The sequence below is a fragment of the Armigeres subalbatus genome, chromosome 3, assembly GCF_024139115.2.
Source record: "Armigeres subalbatus isolate Guangzhou_Male chromosome 3, GZ_Asu_2, whole genome shotgun sequence".
Classification (NCBI taxonomy): Eukaryota; Metazoa; Arthropoda; class Insecta; order Diptera; family Culicidae; genus Armigeres; species Armigeres subalbatus.
This window is the reverse complement of record NC_085141.1, coordinates 148,282,885-148,304,280: the sequence shown is the minus strand read 5'-3', so window position 1 is coordinate 148,304,280 and position 21,396 is coordinate 148,282,885. Positions and strand designations below refer to the sequence as shown.

General features: G+C 44.7%; 1 long non-coding RNA gene across 1 annotated transcript; it reads left to right on the top strand.

Annotated features, from left to right (window-relative positions):
• The first annotated feature begins 20,690 nt into the window (after positions 1-20,690).
• On the top strand, positions 20,691-21,033 carry LOC134220911 (uncharacterized). The gene is made up of 3 exons (XR_009982102.1): positions 20,691-20,741; positions 20,800-20,864; positions 20,926-21,033. It is a non-coding gene; the product is annotated as an uncharacterized LOC134220911 (long non-coding RNA).
• Positions 21,034-21,396: the final 363 nt, after the last annotated feature.

Sequence of the window (21,396 nt, the reverse complement as noted above, 5' to 3'; positions counted from 1 at the left end):
GCAGCACGAGGCGTCTGCTAGTTAGTGTCTCGTCATCGATACTGCGGTATGGGGTTCCTGCCTGGGGCAAAGCACTGCAAACCAAGCGGAACCGGGAAAAGCTGAAAAGTGTGTTCCGGCTGATGGCCATACGAGTTGCTAGTGCGTATAGAACGATATCGTCGGAGGCAGTATGCGTTATCGCCGGGATGGTACCCATTTGCATCACCCTGGCGGAAGACATCGAGTGCTACCAGTGGAGAGAAACCGGAAACATGAGAAAGGTGGCGAAAATTCGTTCGATGGCGATGTGGCAGCAGAAGTGGGACAGTACTGATAAAGGAAGGTGGACCCACCGGCTCATTCCAAATCTGTCGACGTGGATGAACAGAAAGCATGGCGAAGTAAACTTCTACCTGACACAGTTCCTGTCGGGTCACGGATGCTTTCGGAAGTATTTACATCGGTTCGGACACACCAATTCCCCGCTATGTCCAGAATGTGAGAATGTTGAAGAGACGCCGGAGCATGTGGTGTTCTACTGTCCGCGGTTTGCGGAAATTCGTAGAGAAATGCCTGTCCCAAGCGCGGATAATATCGCAGAGCGAATGTGTCACGAGGAAGACACGTGGAATTCGGTAAGCAGAGTCGTGACGCAAATACTGTCGGAGCTGCAGCGTAGATGGAGGCGAGATCAGCGAATAAGTGCCAATTCTGGGGAGTATTCAGCGCGGTGAGCAGTGTTTGGCTTCGGTCGTCGCGGCGCCGGTGAACCGGAAGTTTTCTGCCAACCGGAATCGTCGGACCGACCTCGGCACTCGAACAGTCAACCTGCAGAAGAAAGAAGAAGAAAGCGATTTGGGTACGTAGGGCACCTGAGGACGATGTCGAGGCAATGCGTGAAAGTGTCCCTGCGATAGCCGCCGGTAGTCGGGGCACCACCAGTGCGGAAGTTTCCTTCACCGGAACTGGTGGACCACCCTCGACGCCGGGGGGAGTCAGGAGGATTCGAGTCAGGAAGTTCGGTGCATGGCCGTCGAGGGATCGAGACTACGTTGCAGTGGAGCAGTGGATTAGTCAGCCAGTCGGCGAACTAGCCTAAGCTAGGGGCCGGAATTTTAGAAGAAGTGCATGAGCACAGCCCCCCCCGAAGTAGTCGCAGCATCCCGTGGTCCCGGGGGGATCGAGGCAAGGAGGATAAGGGACCCGGTTTATCCGGGAGGCACATTTTTAGCAGGTCGGGAGGAACCCATCCCTGTTCGCCTTCGAGCATAGTGTGGATGCTCGAGGTGTCTGTCGTGCAGATTTTTGATGGCCTTTAACCCTTGTAAAAAAAAAAAAAAACACACATACATACACACATCACCTCAATTCGTCGAACTGAGTCGATTGGTATATAACAGGAGGGTTAAACGCCTGTCATCCGCGGTACAATGGCACTCTACCCAACATCGTTTTGGTACTTCTGTTTTTGGTACCCAGTTTCTGGGTAGTATACCCGAATTCAGCGCTCATTTTGGGTGATTGGTTCGTACGCAGTTAGTGCTAATTATCGGCAATTAACTTCTCCTGGCGAAAACTTGCAATTGGTTGTGATACATCGAGCCTTTTGTGTTTGTATGGCTTCTTTATGTCGAAAAATAGCTCGTTGATACTTCCGAAGTTTTGTTATCATGAATCAAACGAAATTAAAACAAAAACATTGTACGCCATATAGAATGAATGGTGGGTAGGCGTATTAGCCTTCTCTTCAGTCCCCTGGTATATAACACTATGGGTCTCCGGGCCTTCTATAAAAAGTTTGTTTTTGGAGCGATCATATAGCCTTTACCGTATACTTAGTATACGAGAAAGGCAAAAATCTGAAATTTTAGTTTTAAAATAAAGCACAACATCTTTTCATGACTGCTTTTCATGCGAAATTGATCAAAGAATCAACGATACTTTTATTTTTAGTCACCTGAGATAGAAAAAGGCACTTTTCTCTCTGTCTTATGACGATCACGATCTTTTGCAGTACTGTGGTACTGTGGGGCCCCGTGCTTACCGCACGGCTACAAAGCAAGACCATGCTGAGGGTGGCTGAGTTCGATTCCTGGTGCCGGTCTAGACAATTTTCGGATTGGAAATTGTCTCGACTTCCCTGGGCATAAAAGTATAATCGTGTTAGCCTCATGATATACGAATGCAGAAATGGTAACTTGGTTTAGAAACCTCGCAGTTAATAACTGTGGAAGTCCTTAATGAACACTAAGCTGCGAGATGCGTAATGCCAATGAAGAAGAAGAAAAAGAAGGTACTGTGCAAATCGAGTGTGATGCGCTCGATTTGACCTTTACAATGGACTCACCATTGAACAGGCTTTCCAATTCTTTGGACGGGACAGCCTTTGCATGGTTGTATATGTAGATATGTGCTTGAGCCTCAGTTGCTTTTCAACTTTAAGGCGTATTTGTAAGCTTTTTGCTTATGGCAACTATCTTATTTAGCCGACCCACAACTCCTAAATACAGTGTCTTAGTTATCAATATATGACATAATAACAAATCCACATTTTTGTATACTGCATGCTAAGAGAAGTAGGAAACATTTGCTCAAACAACATACTATTTTTCTTAAATTCAACATGTTGAAGGTAAATTAAATCTGACATAGACCCAACGATATTTGCAACAAATCAAAAGTTATATGTATAGATTTGAACGATGTTTCAAAAAGTTTTAGAAAATAAATAATTTATCTATTTTTACTAGTTTGTTTCAGTTCGAACCAACAAACAAATCCGTGTGTATCATTCGAAACATGCGCAAAATATTTCAAAGGAATTATTGTCGGCGTATTAGCGCATCTTTAGGGGAATCCAACGCACTACTTCCGAAGTTGGGAAAGTTGCCTGTATCTGGAGAAGAATCCAACTTCGGTGTAAAAAGCGTTCTAACTTTGTTTCGGATAGACAATATCTCAAAAAATATAGAAGTTCGCATTTTTGAGCCGACAAAACTGTTTTCGAAACTTAACAAATTTTCAGTTGAGGCAGCACAAACAATGCACAAAAACGCAAAATATGATTACTGAAACTTGGGATACCCAACAAACAATTTAAGCTGAATAAGCTAGTTTTGACGTAGAATTGCATTATTTACCGATCGTACCATGCTATCATAGAGAGCAATAGAGTCATACGCTAGTACGTCCATGGTGCTAATTCCCGTTATATCAAATTCTAATTCACTACCTACTATCGAATGATAATTTAAGTCAATGAACTTAGCACCTGGCGAGATACATAAAAGAGTACATTAAGATCTAAACTCATTTAAATCACATTCCGGTGTTATTTTCTTGAAAACTTGAAAACACTTCAAACACGCGATTCAAATTATTTGCATGATTTCCTAACTTATTCGAACGACGATGAAATAAATCCAACAGCTTCATCTCCTAGGAAAGCACGCAGCATCGTCATTAAAATCAACGAATTTCACTAATTTTCACTACACTTTTCTACGCTAGTATTCCACTTAGTGTCGTAAACAAAAGGCAATATATCAATATAAAAATTATTCGAGAAAACTCCTAAAGGTCGCAAAAATATTTTTTTTTTATCTAAAGATTTTGAGTTTTTTCTTCATTGCCTTGTTTACAGTCGATTTAAAGCTCAAATTACCGTCATCCAGTCATTGACGAGAAAGACAGCCACGTGCTCGTACCACCCCCCAGTAATAAAACCACCCACCGAGGAGAAAAAGCAGTCTCCAGCTGGATGGGGGAAGTATTTTTGTTTCAAAACTACATCGACTAATAGCGAAGACATAACTATATCCGGTGAATGCTTCATTTGGTTGTATTTCGCTTTAGTTAAAAAAAAACTGCCTTTTGCAACATTTTTTCCCAAGAGGGCAAATCGACGATTTACTCTCGCGCTCTCTTGTACGCCAGTTTCTACGTACTGGAGTTTATTGGATAACCAAGAACATCTTCCATACATAATATAACATATTCGATGCCGTTTTGCAATAATCAGATGTCTAAAGTGAAATGGAAAATTTTCGAGATTTGGATGATTTTGGTGTTCTGGGGGATGCACTTTCTGTATAGAGATACAAAACAGGCCTTTGCTCACATTATATAAATTTAGTCCATTTTCATTTAACACGTAAAATGCGTGAAAAGCTAATTTGGTGTACTTGTGAAATCGCACACCAATGCGAACATGTGTATTTCACAACAAATCAACGAATAATGGAATGGACAAATGAAAGCTTTCATGTACGTAAACAGATTTCCATAAGCCAAATTTAAGAAAATTTTGGATTACTGATTCTGAATAAGACATAATTTATTCATTGCGTCAGAAGTATGCATAAAAAGACGAAACTCTGAAATTCATGTTAGACACACAACTTGGTGAGAACCAGTAGTTTAAATTATATTTGAAGAACGAGAAGTACCCACTACGACGGGAATTAGCTTCCTACCCTATAGTTTTAAAGTTTTCCTCTTTAAGCAGACATTGCTCTAACCATTATGTTCATATTATGCATTTGTCAACCTGCCTGACTCGGCATCAGTATAGAACAGATTCAGCCATTTGATTTGGTAAAAGTTTAGCCTGATGGGTGGTATTCGCCTTTGTTATGCAAATAACCAACTTACCTTTATACCGTGACGGTATTATCTGTTGTCTGAAACTGCTTTCTAAGCTGTTTTCAACAAATATGTGCTTCCGCACTCGCAGTTGCAGACCAATTAAATATTGTGGGAGTCTGAAAAGCTGTATCACTATTTTTTTTTTCGATTTTTAGATAGCTGTACGACCGACTTTTGCGTACAAAACGTCTGTTGCGTTTAACAAGTGTTTATGAATAGTGTATATTAGAGGCCTCTAGTGTATATGCTTATAAGTCTTTAGGGAAGTTTCATTAATAACGTAACGCAAAAAATGGCTATTTTCGACCCCCTCTTCCCCTATGTCACACTTTTCGTATGAGGCATCTAAAATTTTTGTCTGAATCTTCACACTTCAGGCAACCCCCCTATACCTCTAAGAATTACGTAATTTATGGTTGCGCCCCTTATGATTTTTTTTATATAACAAACCATTTTACCCTTTCAGGACGACTGTTTGTACATTGATTTAAGGTACTGATCTGGGTTTTTCCGCTCGATTTTGCCAAAACTAGTATAGAAACTAGAAAGATGTTGATATTTTTTTCGGATATCTTAGGCCGTCCAAACTGTTCTGGAGTACATATCCTCGAATGAATCAGGAAATATATCTAGAAACAAAATGTCCAAAGCTGATAATATGACAAAAAATATCTATGTGATCTTAAGACATGAAATTATTGAGTTTTGAGGCTCTCCAAAAATGCTCTCCAAAATGCCCAGGAGTTCAGAAGATGCGATCTATCCGATCAACCAAGTCTTGAATGATGTATACGTGCATATCCCACCAGGTTCTTCAAACCGGCATGGGGTTGACAACGTGCGAACGAACGACTCGTGGAACCAAATGATGCTATAAATTATTTTCTCGGTTATTCTGATGATTCTGTCGAACTATTTTCCAAGGAACTTCTATTTCACATCTCGATGTATCCTTGAGTCAATGTTTTTTTCATTATTCATACAAGCTACTACAGACCTTTTAGGTTCACCAAAACGTCCTGGAAACCGTAACGATTGAACTACTAGATCATCCTAGTCCATGTAAGCAGAACAAAACGCAGGATTACCTCATTGTCATTGTGCATTCTGACACAAGATTATTTTGGAGCACCTTGGACATTGGATCCCATGTTCATGGTACCACGAGCATCTTGTATTCAAGAAAATACCCAAGCAACACAACTTGTTTCACTACTGAACATTTCACTGTGTTGCAACTATTCGGAAAGAAACAATCTTTGCGTATGTGCCATCAAATATAACTCTCTTGCTATCTAAAAAGCGCAAGAGGTGGAGCCTATGGAAGCACACTTCGATTGCAGTAAAATTTCAATAATGTTGCAAAATACTACAGCGGAAAAATATAAAACTGGATTCGATTTATGAATCTTGTGATTGATAGTCCTTCACTGTACCACAGAACCATTCAACACTTCGAAGGGACTGCATGTTGACTCACCATAAAAACCATACGATTATGAAGTTTTGTACTCGAGCTTTCTGTTACTTGATTGCACCATCACCGGAAAAAATGCGAGTTGTCAAAACGTTGAACGATGCTAAATTAAATATGAAGACACACTCAACTTATCTGCAACTTAATTTAAACAAACAAATAAATTTTGAAAGACCCATTGAAGTTACATGGTAAAAAATATGCAACTTGATGAAGTGCAGTATTCTTTGGTTGTTTGTTTCCAAATCTCAAACACGTACTGATTTGCAATGTTAATGAAACATTGATCACAACTCGAACGTTTTTGACATCTTGATGAAACTTTTTCGTGCTTTGATGTTTTTCCAATGCCTTTAATGAAACTGAATAGAAACAAGGTGCTTTTTGGAAGATGTTGCGTGTGCTACTTGGGTATGCTTTTCATGATGCCTATATGCTTATTATACCAGATTGGGTGTATATCGACGATGAGGACATTGCAAAAGCCTTGATCGATCTGATAAATACCGTGGCTGAACTCCAGAAAATGCTGGAGTACATTGAGTATCTCGTATTCAAGAAAATAGGGGTTGCATGATGCGTTTATGCCTATTGAACCAGATTGAGCGTATATCGACGATGAGGACATTACAAAAGCCTTAATTGAACTGTTAGATACCGTGGGCTGAACTCCAGATCGTTTTGGAGTACCTTGAGCATCCCGTATTTAAGAAAATTGGATTTGCATAACTCGTATATGCTTATTGAACCAGATTGGGTGTATACCGGCAATGAGGACATTGGCCAAAGCCTTGATTGGTTTGGTAAATACCGTGGGCTGAACTCCAGAACGTTTTGGAGTCCCTTGAGCATCTCATATTCAAAAAAATGTGTTTGCATGATGCGTATATGATTATTGAACTAGATTGGGTGTACACTGACGATGAGGACATTGCAAAATCCTTGATTGATCTGATAGATGCCGTGCCTGAAATCCAGAACATTTGGCAGTACCTTGAGTATCTCGTATTCAACAAAATAGGGGTTGCACGATGCGTGTATGCCTATTGAACCAGATTGGGTGAAAACGTTATTGACGACATTTCAAAAGTCTTGATTGATTTGATAGAGCACGTGTTGGAGTACCTTGAGCATCTCGTATTCAAGGAAATTGGCTATCATCAGTGAAAGTAAGTCTTAAGCCATAATTTGAGGCGAGACGAATTTTGATCGAAGTACAAATAATTCGCTTGGTGATGGCAGATAGTTTCCATCGGTAGCAGAATCACGAGAGCGTGTCAGAGAGAGACGTTGCAGACAATTATTCGCATGGATAGCAGCAGTAGCAGTCAAGTGAATTTTCCCCTCAAGATTATAATGTTAGTAGGGAGTCTGCGGCTTGTTTCAGGTTTTATTTCCATCCATGCGAATACATTTTTGCGGCTTCTCCTTCTGACGCGCGCTCGTGCTTTCTGCTGTCACCAAGCGATTATAATTTGCACTGTAAACAAAATTCGTCTCGGCTAAACCTTCGCTTCCACAAAATTTGGATACTTAAAAGATCCGATTGATTTCCAATAATTCGCCCTCCCAGTTACAAACAGTCTTCTTTTTCTTCTTCAGTGACTCTACATTCCAACTGGAACTTTACCTGCTTTATCAACTTAGTATTCTATTAGTATTTCCTCAGTTATTAATTCAAAGCTTTTCTCAACAACCTCCCTTTGTATAAAATTGTGGTCCTGAAAAGAACCGCGTCCTTCCCGCGTTTCGCAGAACGCTTGCTGGTCCAATAAGGCGCAGAGACCCATAGTGTTATGTATACCAATCGACTCAGCTCGACGAATTGAGATCATGCACTGATAAAAAATATATAGTAGAATAAACCACACAGTCCTGTTTAGGTTTACCATGCACGATAATAGTAAACACGACCAAGATATGTATCTTCATGAATTACCACATTATTGTCCACATTACTATGTGGACTGTCATTCTTGAAGTACTGTCTCCCATGGTAAATTCAACTGTGCCTTTGTACCACTTCGATCACGGAATGTTTTGACGTCTTTCTTGCCGCCATTCTTTTCACGTCCAGCGCTGCGCTGCAACGAAAATTAGTTTGTTGTTGTTCCAAGTTTTAATATTTTTTTTTTGTTATCATCATTCAATACTTGAGTAAGGCATTTTTCTTCCACATTTATTTGGGTAAGAGCATTAATCTTAATTCTGTTGTAAGAGTAATATTATTGAGAAAATTTTACAGATATCACTCATCCCCTGAATGATCCGATGTTATTGAGCGACACCAAGAGGGTTGCTAGAACGAAGTATACGCATTCTTAATCCGCTAGTTCTGCACTTGCTGTCCCGTTCCATTGTGCTGGCCAGATTCTGGCTGCAAATTGTGAGGAATATTGACGACAGCCTCAATCAATCAATAACGGAAGTATGGCGAAAATTGGACTGGCGAAGCCCCGAGAGCAAAATGAATTTGGAAGACCCAAAATGAGATTGCTAAGCTAATCGGAAAATCATGTGTTTTCATCATCATGCCACCTGCTCTTGCTTATGTAATTAAAAATTAAACAAGTCATAACACATTTTTGAACAATGAAGTCAGGGAAAATAATGACAACAGCGGAGAACAGACTATAAATAAATATGATTGATTAAGTCAATGCGATTTGATCTTTTTTTTATTCACGATATACCGAATCACAATAAAACTACCGTGGTGTATGTTTAAATTTACTATGTTTCGAATTCACGTGCGCATAGTAGCAATGATAAGAACATGGTAAAATCTGCTACACGTCATCGCTCAAGAAAGCATAGTAAAATTTACCGCACTTTGTAGTTATTCTGAAAACTATTTGCGTTCTACCGAAATCAAATGGTAAAATGTATTTACTATTACCTTCGATATGGTAGGCATTACCATACCATTTCTTTCAGTGTGTCTTTTTTTTTTTTTTTTTTCTTCCTAAATAATGGAGGGGGAATCTGCTCAACAGACATCCTGGGTTGACCAGGAAGTGCTGGGTTAGGGGCCACCGCCAATGAGGGAGGCAGGACTACATCCCCGACCCGCTAAACCGTTTCCATTGCCGCCAAGCTCATAGTCCCGTCGGTACAACCAGAAAGTAATGCTTCAAAGGGGGGCCAGTGCACAACGCACCCTCGAGGTTGGCTGCGTGTCCTTGCAGCACCGAACATCGTGACTCGCTTTTTTAGAAGAACACCATGCTAGCGCATTGCCGGCTTTCCAGGTGGCCTTACCACACCCTATGTCCTCGGAAGGTGGGAAGGGTCGACTTCGCGCCTGCTTCCCTCTGCACGACTGGTATCAAGAATGATGATGCCGCGTGCACCCCAAATTGACCTCTCTGCGACAGGGTCTATTCGCCAACACACAGAGGGACTTGCCGACGCGGTGCCTACGCCTGCCCCAGCCTTGACGAGGACCCCTTTCCGTCCTCGGGCTCGGAACCCGCCCGGTTGACCGACGCCGCGAAAGCGACGATACCATGTTGTTCTTCGCGCGGCCACTTGTTCGATAAAAGGATCGAGTTCGACCACAGAGCATGACCACCGGTATGACCCATGAAGCCGACTCCGATCCCTTGGACCACCTCTTATTTGCGCCTGAACTAGCCATCCTTGAGTCCACGCGCCACCTTCTGTGTAGCTCCGAGACGATTTGGGCGATAGCCGATAAAACGGCGTTCCAGCCAACTTCATATTTACACATCCTCCGAACTAGGTTGTCCGGGGTAGTGTCCAGACCACTTGTGGCAAGCATGTGGTCATGCATTGCGCGAAAACGTGAGCACACGAACAACACGTGTCCCGCCGTTTCCTCTAAACCTGCGCACACCAAACACTCGGGCGAGGCCGAGCAAGCCAGCTGCGTTACCTGCACTGTGATTTTGCATGGGGTGCTTGCTGTTCACAGCTTTGCTGGAACAAATCAAACAAATGGGAGGGTTCGTGCAGCATTGTGCCTTATGTCCCTCCAATCCGCAGCGTCGGCAGAGATTGCTTCTGTCAGGGCCTTTGCAGTCCCATTGCTTGTGCCCCGGTTCCAGGCACTTGAAGCAAACTTCGGGTTGCTCGTATATGCCCACAGGGCATACCGACCATCCCACCTTGACGCTCCCTAACTTGACTACCTTGGAGGCGTCCGCTGCAGATAGCCGAACCAATGCTACCTGCGTCCCTGCCGAAATTTTCCGTAGCCGAACGGCTACGGTGGGCGTCTCCACTTCACACTGTACCGTGACGAGCTCTTCGACTTCGGTGATCTCGTCCAGGTCTTTAACCCTTAGATTCACCTCCGTAGTGAGTGCCCTCACCTTGACCGTCTCGCCTAGAACTTCCTCCGCCAACTTCTTGTAGGCGGCGCCCTTTTGCGAGACGCCCCGCTTCAGCTCGAGGATCATTTCGCCCATCCGGGTACGTCTTATTCGACGTACGTCGGCGCCGAGTTCACCGAGCTTGACGTTACTCCTCATCGCCTTCAAAACGTCCGAGTACTTAGCCTCGTCCGCCGTGATGACTAGGGCATCGCCCCTGGAGCGATTGGCGCCTACCCTAGACTTCTTGCTACCCTCATTCGCCTGGGCCTTCTTTTCGGCCCTTGACGTCTTCGGTTTCCTCTTGTTCTTGACCAGGGTCCAGGAGACGTCATCCCCCTCTATTTCCCTGGTCTGGTGCGGCTGAGAACTTTCAGCCTGTCGTAACCCCTTACCACCGTCTTTCCTGAGTGGACGGACCTTTCCAGGTCCATCCTCCCCCGGTTTTGGAGGTACCTGGCCGGGGTTCAGCTTCCCAGCCCCACTAACCTTGTTCGGGGTAGTAACCCTCCGCGTTTTGGAGCAGCCCCCAGGAAGCTCATCCCCCGGAGACTGTCTTCCTTTTTGTGTCTGCTCCGTTGGAGCAGTCACCCCCGACGTACCCGCAAATACTTGAGCCTCAGTCTGGGTAGACTTTGGTACCACCGTCTTCGCTGGCACGCCTTCGGTCGATTCGACCTTGCCCGAATCCGCGAATCCTTGGGCCTCAGTCTGGGTAGACCTCGACTCCACCGATTTCACGGGTTTACACTTGGCCGTCCCGACCGCCCTCTCCAGCTTGGCGTCCAGCATCGACTTTCGAAGTTTCAGCAAGCTCCTCTTGATGTCCTTGCTGATATTATGCTTCGATGACGCAAAGTCGATGATGGCGTCCAGCTGTTCCGTCGCCACCTCGAAGGCCGAAAGCCCATCGCGTTTGCGGTTCATCGCCTCCACAAGCCATGGGCCGTCAATAACCCCTACCGGCGTTTTTTTAGCCGAGAGGAAGGTTGAGTGACCTACGCTGGCGCTGCGCACTGAGCTGCCGACTATTGCCTCTGGCCTCCTAGGCGGAGACCTAAACAATCCACCTCTTGCGAAGGGGTGGTCGCCTACACTACTAGAGTAGAGTGGGGCAAAAGTACGCACTTAGTTTTCAATCGATCATGTGGCCCTTATGAAGCAAGCTTCCGCATATCAAATCAGTGTCGATGATTCATATACTCTTCCTTTATGTTACCCAGTGGAAAAAATATTGAAATTATTGGGATTCGTTTTAGTAGAAACCTTATTACAAGACAAGTGAAAAACGCACTCTTACCCCACCGGTGGGGTAAAAGTGCGCATCGGGTGGGGTAAGAGTACGCATTTATCCAGTCATGTGCTAGATAACATAAATAAGAGTTAATAACATTTAATTGATGTTTAATGAGCATATATTAGGGAATGTTTAAAGATTACGTAACTCTTAAAGGGGGAGGGGGTCCTAAAAATGTGCACTTTCATACGGAAAAACCATTGTTTTTTATATATACAAAAAACTACAGAGGTAAAAATATATATCAGGTTTCGCGTGGCGTATACAAAGGCATTTTCCTTAAAGAAAGTCCACCAATCACGTAACGTAAAATTTGGCTATTTCATCACCCCTCCACCCCTATCTTACACTATTTGTATGAATCCTCCAAAAATTATATGGATCGTCACACATCTCACAACCCCTCCCAGCTAAACGTTGCGTAATTTATGAACGTTTCTTTTGATTAAATGAAATTATCAAAAATTTTGAAAAGAAAATTATTTTGAGCTTTTTAGTGGAATGTTTTCACCTGTCATAAGACGAGTTTAGACAATCCCATTGAATTCCACCACTTAATTGTATCCTGACAGATACGTATTTCGACCTCAACAGTAAGGCCGTCTTCAGTGTCTTGTACTAGTCTTGTAAGTCGAGTCAAGTACAAGACACTGAAGACGGCCTTACTGTTGAGGTCGAAATACGTATCTGTCAGGATACAATTAAGTGGTGGAATTCAATGGGATTGTCTAAACTCGTCTTATGACAGGTGAAATTATCATTTAGATGAAATTGTGTTTTCGTACTATGTTTAGGTGTACAACAAGTCCTAATACACTTTCATTATTTCGCTTCAGTGCTTTGTTCGCTAAGTCCTTTCTAACACCAAATTAATTCAACTTATCCTAAAAACTTGTGATAATTTCAAATTCTGCCCCTTTTTCTTAGTTGTAGATCTTTACGCTTTGAAAGCAGTCTTATTTCGGCCGGAGATACGGGTTTGACATCATAACTTGAAGATTCTTATGCGTACTCTTGCCCCACCGGTTCCTGCGTACTTTTACCCCGCAGTCCCAAAAAAATATTCAAGTAATGGTTTTGACTTCTTGGAAAACTAACCGGATTGGTGCTCTGTACCATAAAGTACTCTATACAATAGGTTATCGAAATGGTATAATGTTCACCTGATTGAACGTATATATGGTAATGAAATACTAGTTGCGGAAATCCAATTATTTTTAGCAAAATGACCAAAAAGTTATCTAACTCCATATCTCCCTTGTTGTTTATTCAAATCGTTTACAATTACACATGATAATAGTTTGCCAGAATACCAGTCAAACTGATGCAGTGCTGCTAGTTTATCTTTTTATATTACTTCAAAAAATCGAAAACGTACTCTTACCCCACGCGCACTCTTGCCCCACTCTACTCTACCACTAATTGACTTGGTTTTCCATTTTGGTCCCACGAGTTGCTCGGGAAAAGAGGTCCACCACGCCAGAGCCCAGCATGACGCGGTAAGGGACAATTACTGTGGAGGGTGCCCAGGTACCCCACAGGCTCCGTTAAAGGCCTAGCTTATTATTTCACCCCCCTGGCCATGCATCCCCTCGGCACGGGTCGACTTTTTCAAAAATCGATTTTTAGCAGTTTCTTGACTTTTCCTACCATGTAATAAAAAGCGCGTGGAAAACAACTTTTCGAAAAATTCGCGTGAATCTTAGAAGCCGCGTAGTAGTCCCAGTGTAGTCGCAGTCGGCATAGCAATCGGATTGGTGATTAGCAAGAGGAAGGGGCGGCGGAAGTGGAGCGGTAGTGGGAGATTTTTTTAGCCTTTTCTGACTTGGTTTAGTTGAAAGCGGTTCGTGGTGCGGGGCATGGAAGTCATTCTTGTGGGGTTTAAGTAAGTTAACATCAGCGTGTGATTATATATTACCACCTCAGCGTTTCAATCGGTGAGCAGCAAGCCATGACTCGGCCTCTTCTTGTCAGATCTCGGTGGCGTGCACACGCACCGACGGAGAGCTGCTGTCATCGCATTTCGGTCCAGCCATTTGGAGCCACACAATTCTTCCCGCTGATTTTCAGTATGCGGAGCATGCAGCACCGTGCACTGTATCGTGCCGGCGACTGTATCACCGGCTGATCACCGTAGTGCTTCAGTATAGAGTACACCGCAATGAGCCGCACCGTACACCGCGCGGCCAGTAAGTTTGTAAGTAGGGTTAGGCGGGGCAAGATGGGTCACGGGGTAAGATGGGTAAGGACCGTTTTAGTGCATCGTATACATTTTAATGTGGAGATTATGACTTTGTAGGAGGAATAATTGGGTTCTACCTTATTGTCACTCGATTTGATGATAAAATTTCATTTTGGTAGAGTATGACAAGGTAATAGTAATTTGTGCAACTAGTTGCAAAAAGATGATTTTTGACGTAGGACTACGTCTCTGTTTTCTATATTGCAGTACACTTTACGATTGCGAAAATCGGGGACCGTCACGAAAATATGATAGACTTTAAACTTTAATATCTCAGCCGTTTCTCGATGGATTTTCAATGTTTTTGGACCATTCGATCAAGGATGAGTGATATTTATATGAAAATACTATATTTCAACTATTTATTATCGATAATTGATAAAAGGTTTAGAAATAGGTGAACTAACCAATCACGTACATGCATCACTAGCACAGACATCAAAAATCAATCACTTGCGGGTTTGGATCTAATACTCAGTTTGAACAAGATTTTACGCAGAGCGGACGCATCAAAGCGATCGCAGCGGAGCGGACACAGCATCACGGAGGCGCTAATAACATTTTCAAAGAAAATCAGTCGCATTGGTCGTGGTGCTCGATGTGTTGCTGCACATCATTCAACCTCAACGAACCAGCATTTCATATGAAGAAAGGGTTGACCATAAAATAGCACTGTGGCGATACCGCACCGCCAGTGCCGATGCTGAAAATTTATTACAAATTGTGGTGACAGGTAGTTGGAAAGGAGCATTGGGAAAAGAAAATTGGTTTTTATCAGGACCAACATTTTATGAAAAGAAAGAGTTAATTGCAAAAATGGACTGTTTCGGTGGCATCGGTTTTGGCGTGGTAGCTTGGTTCCATCCATTAAAATTCACTACATCATCTCCCTCCGACGCGCTATCAAATTCGCTATTTACGATTGAGTTTTGCACTTTGAAGAAATTTTATTTAAGATAGCCGGAAAGTTGAAAGTTGAAATTAATGAAGACGCCACCTCAGTGGAAACTTTCTACAGCAATTACCCATCGGTGAACGTCGCTCGGACAAACAGATGCCAAGAGATAATGTTTGGTAATATGAAGAAACTTCGTCTTCAGTCAAATTTCTGCTGTTATTCCTCGCAACAATACGCAACCAAATTCAGAATCTTACGAGAAAGTTTCATAGGATTCTTAGAATTTGTCATTCTCTGCGAAATCCCGATCGAAATGGCTCGCGCGCGCCGAACAGCAGTTTTCTTATATCTAATGAAGTAATTCCATTAGCCCCGCCCCTTCATTAATCGTTATGAGTGCACATTATATTCACACCCATATCAGATCACAAAGGGGCGGGGCTAACGGGCTTAATTTATTAAATACAAGAAAGCTGCTTTCCGGCGCGCGCGAGCCATTTTGATCGGGATTCCACAGAAAGCGGTTCGACATTCGATGCAGCGGAGCGGACACAGCAGAACGAAGTGGGTGGCAGTGTGGCAATGCTAAAAATTTATTGCAAATTTTGGAGGCTTAGCGAAAAATCATCAAGTAGCGGTCGGACAGTTGCAACGCAAGGTGTCGACAAGCGATTGGATGCAGTTAGTTATTGGAAAGCTGCATTGGGAAAAGAAAATTGGTTCTTCTCAGGACCAACATTTTATGGAAAGAAAGAGTTAATTGCGTTAATGGACTGTTTCGGTGGCATCGGGTTTGGCGTGGTAGCTTGGTTGTTGTTAGTGATCCCATCCATTCAAATTTACTGCATCATCCCCCTCCGACGCGCTATCAAATTCGCTATTTACGATTGAGTTTTGTACTTTGAAGAAATATTATTTCGGATAGTCGGATCAACCTTCTTTTGTATAAAATGGTGGCTTTTGTATAAAATCAATGAAGAAGCCACTAAGTGGAAACTATCTATAGCAACCACCCATCGGCGAACGTCGCTGGGACAGACAGATGCTAAGAGATAATCATCGCTTCGCTCATTCCAGTTCGAGACAGCAACACGTACGGACGTGTTTTTTGCTCGCGCATTTTTTCGAAGTGTTTTTTCTCGTTCGTTCGCTGTTTACGTTTTTGCTTGTCGCGTTGGCGTTATTTTCTCCCGGACCCGTCATGGTAGACTCAGTGGCCGATTCGGTCGCTGGAAAAGTGCCTAAGCGCACTGCTCTTGGAGGCGCGGGTAACCCCTCCAAGCAGCTTTTGCAGAGCAACGTGTTCTCTCCGTTGCCACTTGATGACGCCGGCAATCCGCCAAAAAAGAGGAAGAAGCAGCAATCGCAGCTGCCGCAGGTGCAACCGGAGCGGAAGGAGAAGTGCCCGCCCGTGTATGTCAAGGGCGATCCACCGGATTTGCGCCCAAAAATTCGCCAGCTGATCGCTAAAGGGCTGAAATGTACAAACAAGGACCATCATCAATCCGTCGTGGAGTTCCTCGAGGTCCACAAGTATGAGTACTACACTCATGACCACCTCGGCACGAAGCCGCTAAAGGCTTTGCTGCGAGGACTCCACGACATGAAGGAAGAGGAGTTGAAAGCTGAGCTCGAAAGTTGCGGATTGAAACCGGTGGCCGTGCACAAGATCGCTCGTCACGACAAGACGAGGAAATATCGCGACCAGCTTTACCTGGTCCACCTGGAGCACGGCACCAGCACGTGCAAGGACCTGAAGCTGGTCGGCGTTATAAATTACACCGTCGTTGACTGGGAGCGATATCGGCCAGTGCACCGCGACGTCACGCAGTGCACCAACTGCTTCAATTTCGGGCACGGCACCAGGAACTGCCGCATGAAGCCGCGCTGCAACAAGTGTGGCGAACCCCATCTGACTGATGAGTGCGACAAAATGGAGGTGGCCGATCCCAAGTGCGCCAACTGTGGCGACAAACATCGGGCCACCACAAAGGGCTGCCCAAAGCGAGCCGAGTTCCTGGAAATCCGGAAGAAGGCTTCCACCAGGACCATGCCGAAGAAGAACCGTGTTCCTGTAATCAACGAGGTGAACTTTCCAGCCATCCCGGCTCCCCGTCGTGTGATTCCAATACTCCCACCGCTACAGCCGCACAAGCGACAACATCGTCGGCACCATCCACCAGCGAATGGCCCCCGCTCCCTCCTCCTGGGTTCCATCGGCAGTCGGAGAACGAAGCCGTCCCACCGGAAGAATCTGCCCCGCTGTACACTCCGGAGCAACTGATGCCGATCTTCACGCAGCTAGCCACTCGGCTGCGAGGCTGCAAAACCCGCTTCGACCAGGTCTTCACTCTTGGCATGTTCATCATCGAAAATGGCTGCTAGGGTGGGCCTGGACAACTGGAACGCTTGCTCGCTCAAGAGCAAAATAATTGAGCTGAAGGATTTCCTTGAGGAGAAGGAAATAGACGTGGCGTTCATCACCGAAACGCACCTAAAACCGGAGGTGAACATCAACATCCCGGACTTCCGCATCGTGCAACTCGACCGGCCGACCAGGGGAGGTGGTGTGGCCATCGCTCTTCGCTACAACATCAACTGTCGTCTGCTTCCAAGCTTCCAGCTCAGTGTCATCGAGGCCATCGGTGTCGAAATCACCACTTCGGTCGGCACAATCGCGCTCATCGCGTCGTACTGTCCAACGCAAGCCAAAGCCGGCGATGGATCATCGGCTGCTCTTCGGAGGGACATCGTCAAGCTGACGCGGAGGCAAGGCCAGTATATCATTGCCGGCGACTTGAATGCCAAACATCAAGCCTGGGGCAACAGTCGCGGCAATCGAAACGGCACCATCTGGAGCAACGACATGGAGGAAACCCGGATTCCCCCACTCGGCTGAGTCGGTCCGGTGTCCACGTAACCCTCGACCTCTACATAACAAACCTGAGTGACCACGTCTCGCAGCCGGTTGTCTACCAGGAGCTCAGTTCGGATCACTATCCGGTGGTGGCGGAACTGGGCTCCTCGATCAATCGGCACCAACAGTTACGGCGGAACTATCACCGAGTGAACTGGCAGCGGTTCCAGCAGTGCATCGATAACACCGTCGACTACGAGGTGCGTCCGGAGACGCCGGAAAGTATCGACCGCCAGCTGTGCGCCATCGAAGAGGCAATCTCGGTGGCCAGAGAGCAGCATGTCCCGACAGCTCGGCAGGTAAGCAACTCCTTAAACATCGATATACTCACCAAAGATTTGATTCGATTGCGGAATGTCACTCGCAGGCAGTTTCAGCGTACTGGACTGCCTGAGCTTAAGGCACGCTGCAATCGAATCACAAAAATTATCAAGGCCAGAATGGTGGACCTCAAAAATAACGACTTCTCGAATAAGATCCGCACTCTCCCAGATTATGCTAAGCCGTTCTGGAAAATGACCATAATTCTAAAATCCAAGCCTCGGCCCATTCCACCTTTGATCCCACTAGACAATAATGGCTCTAAGGATCGCTTGATAACTCCTGTAGAGAAGGTCGCTGAAATAGGTCGTCACTTCGTCAGCTCACACAATCTTGGGCAGAACATCGTCAGTCTACACGAAGCAGCCGTCAACGAGCATGCTAACAACATCCATTTGATTCCCAACGACTTCTCGGGGGAGTTGGAGATCTCAGCTGACGAATTGATGGCCTATATCAAATCGTCGAAGAATATGAAGGCCCCAGGCGTCCCTCAGGGCAGTATCCTCGGGCCCCTGCTTTTCAATCTGTTCACCTCCGACATGCCAGAACCTCCAGAAGGCAGCATTCTGTCTCTGTTCGCAGATGACACATCCATCGTCTACAACGGTAGAGTGATCAGAGCGCTAGTGGCAAAACTCCAACGAGGCCTGGATGCCCTGACAGAATACCTCACCAGCTGGAAGATCTGTATCAACGCGGCGAAGACCCAGGTTATCATTTTCCCCCACTCCCTAAACTTGTTCCGCCTGGGGACTGTAAAATCATCCTCAATGGCACGACTGTGGAATGGGCCAATGAGGCCGACTACCTTGGCTTGACTCTCGACAGCAAGCTTATTTTCAGGCAACAGGTTGACAAAACGGTGACAAAGTGTAACGTCTTGTTGAAACTACTGTACCCTTTGATCAACCGCCGGTCGTCATTGTCCCTGAAAAATAAACTTGCTGTCTACAAGCAAATCACCCTCCCTGTGATCGAATATGGCATGCCGGTCTGGGAGAGCTGCGCTAAAACCCGCCACCTCAAACTTCAACGGGTCCAAAACAAATTCCTGAGGATGATCCTCAACACCCCTCCCAGGACAAGAACATCCGAGGTCCACCGTCTGGCCGGAATAAAAACCTTACATGAACCCGTCATAAGACGAGTTTATACAATCCCATTGAATTCCATTACAGGTCGAAATACGTATCTGTCAAGATACAATTAAGTGGTGGAATTCAATGGGATTGTATAAACTCGTCTTATGACAGGTGAAAACATTCCACTAAAAAGCTCAAAATAATTTTCTTATCTCACATGAACGCTTTGGTGAGTGTAAAGAAAAGTTTGGGGTCCGTTGCTTGCACTCGGACCAAGAAGCGCTTAGGGCGCTAGTTCCAATCTAGGTTATCAAATTTTTATTGTAAATATTAGTGTACATAGTAGTTAGGTTATCAAATTTTAAAAAACACACTAGCGCCTCCTGAAGGCCGTCATGATACATTATATTTTAAAAATTAAGTAAAAACATAATAATAATAATAATAACAATAATTGAAATTGAAGTTGGAGGGCCAAGCCGGCCGATCACTGTACATGTTAAAAATAATTGTAGAACAAAAATTTTTTTAAATAAAGAAGAATTTTACTACTACTACCTGCTAAGAGATAATGTTTTGTAATATGAAGAAACTTCGTCTTGAGTCAAATTTCTGTTGTTATTATTCGCAACAATACGCATCTTAGATAACCAACATATCATAACCAAATTCAGAATCTTGCGAGAAAATTTCATAGGATTCTTAGAATTTGCCATTCTCCGAACGGTCCGTCCGTTGTCTGCAGCGGAATCCCGATCAAAACGGCTCGCGCGCGCCGGAAAGCAGCTTTCTTATATCTTATGAAAAAATTCCATTAGCCCCGCCCCTTCAATAATCGTTATGAGTGCACATTATGTTTACAACCAAAGAGATCACAAAGGGGCGGGGCTAACGGGCTTAATTTATTGAATTCAAGAAAGCTGCTTTCCGGCGCGCGCGAGTCATTTTGATCAGGATTCCGCGGAATGAGCGATTCGACAAAACTTGATGCAGCGGAGCGGACACAGCAGCATGAAGGCATGGATAGCAGTGGCAATGTGTAACGGTAGCCCGTCACACGAAGAGAATTTGTATAAATTATTTAAATAAATATCTTGTACATATAATTGTTTGCATCAATACACATGGAACGACCGAAGAGAAGCATAAACCGTCTTAAGAATTGCGCGCTTGAAACATATTTTACGATTCGCCTACGCATAGGCTATCGTTTGCCAACACCTGAGGTTGTACATAATAATTGTTAGCCCTCTCGCGAGAGTTAATTGGTTGCTCGCGATCAGAGATGAGCCGAAGGTCAAGTTCGGGGGAAGACCTTGGGGGATTGGGGATAAGGGCAAGGAAGTTCGCTTTGCGATTACTGGTGGGAGCGAGAAGTCAGAAACCAGAACAAGAACATGAAAATCGACTTTAAACTCTTCGCCAAAAGTAGACAATTCCCAAGGCTATTTAATCTGAGGGCCCAAAGATTCTTTTTCACTTTGCCTGGACAGTTGAAACGATTAGGAAGTTTTCCCGCGTTCCGTTTAATCTTGAGAGTGAGAAAGTTAATCTAAAGGAAGTAGTTCAGTGTTAAATAGTTCTTGATCATTGCAGAAATTCCAATCAGTTTCCCCGAGAAGAATATTGTGCTATCTAAGTGTCAAGTGGTAGCAAGAAAGGTAGTAAAGTCGTGCATTCATAGTCGGCGTTGCTCTCGTAACCCTTTTATTTGTCGCACAGCCGTTCGACGGCTTTTCCTCTCGGATTTAGAAAACACGGACAGCATCCGCCAACAACTGTCAACGGGCCACCCGCCGGCCCATATCCATCCGGAACCGGAAGGGCCGCGTCGTCAACATCGCGCCCCAGCCCGTTCTACATCGAGGTCCACGTGAGTACGCACCCGACTGGCAAATCTCCTTCTGGTGTACCGCCACCACGTGTCTGTCGGGCCCAACGGACGTTGGAGCATCGTCCTATTAACAGTTCATCGTCGGTGGAATTCACCGTCCATCGCTCGAGAAAACGGAAATCGGTTATCGAGAAAGGCTCACCCGCTCTGGTAGGTGAATTCATCGTCACGTTCTTCCCACGCCGGCGAACAATAACCATTCCCACGCTGTGCTAAGCGAAGCAAGCCGAGCCGATAGACAAAAGCAACTAGTGGACAATAGGAGCAAGCCAAGCCGTTGAACAAAGGGACATCTTCAG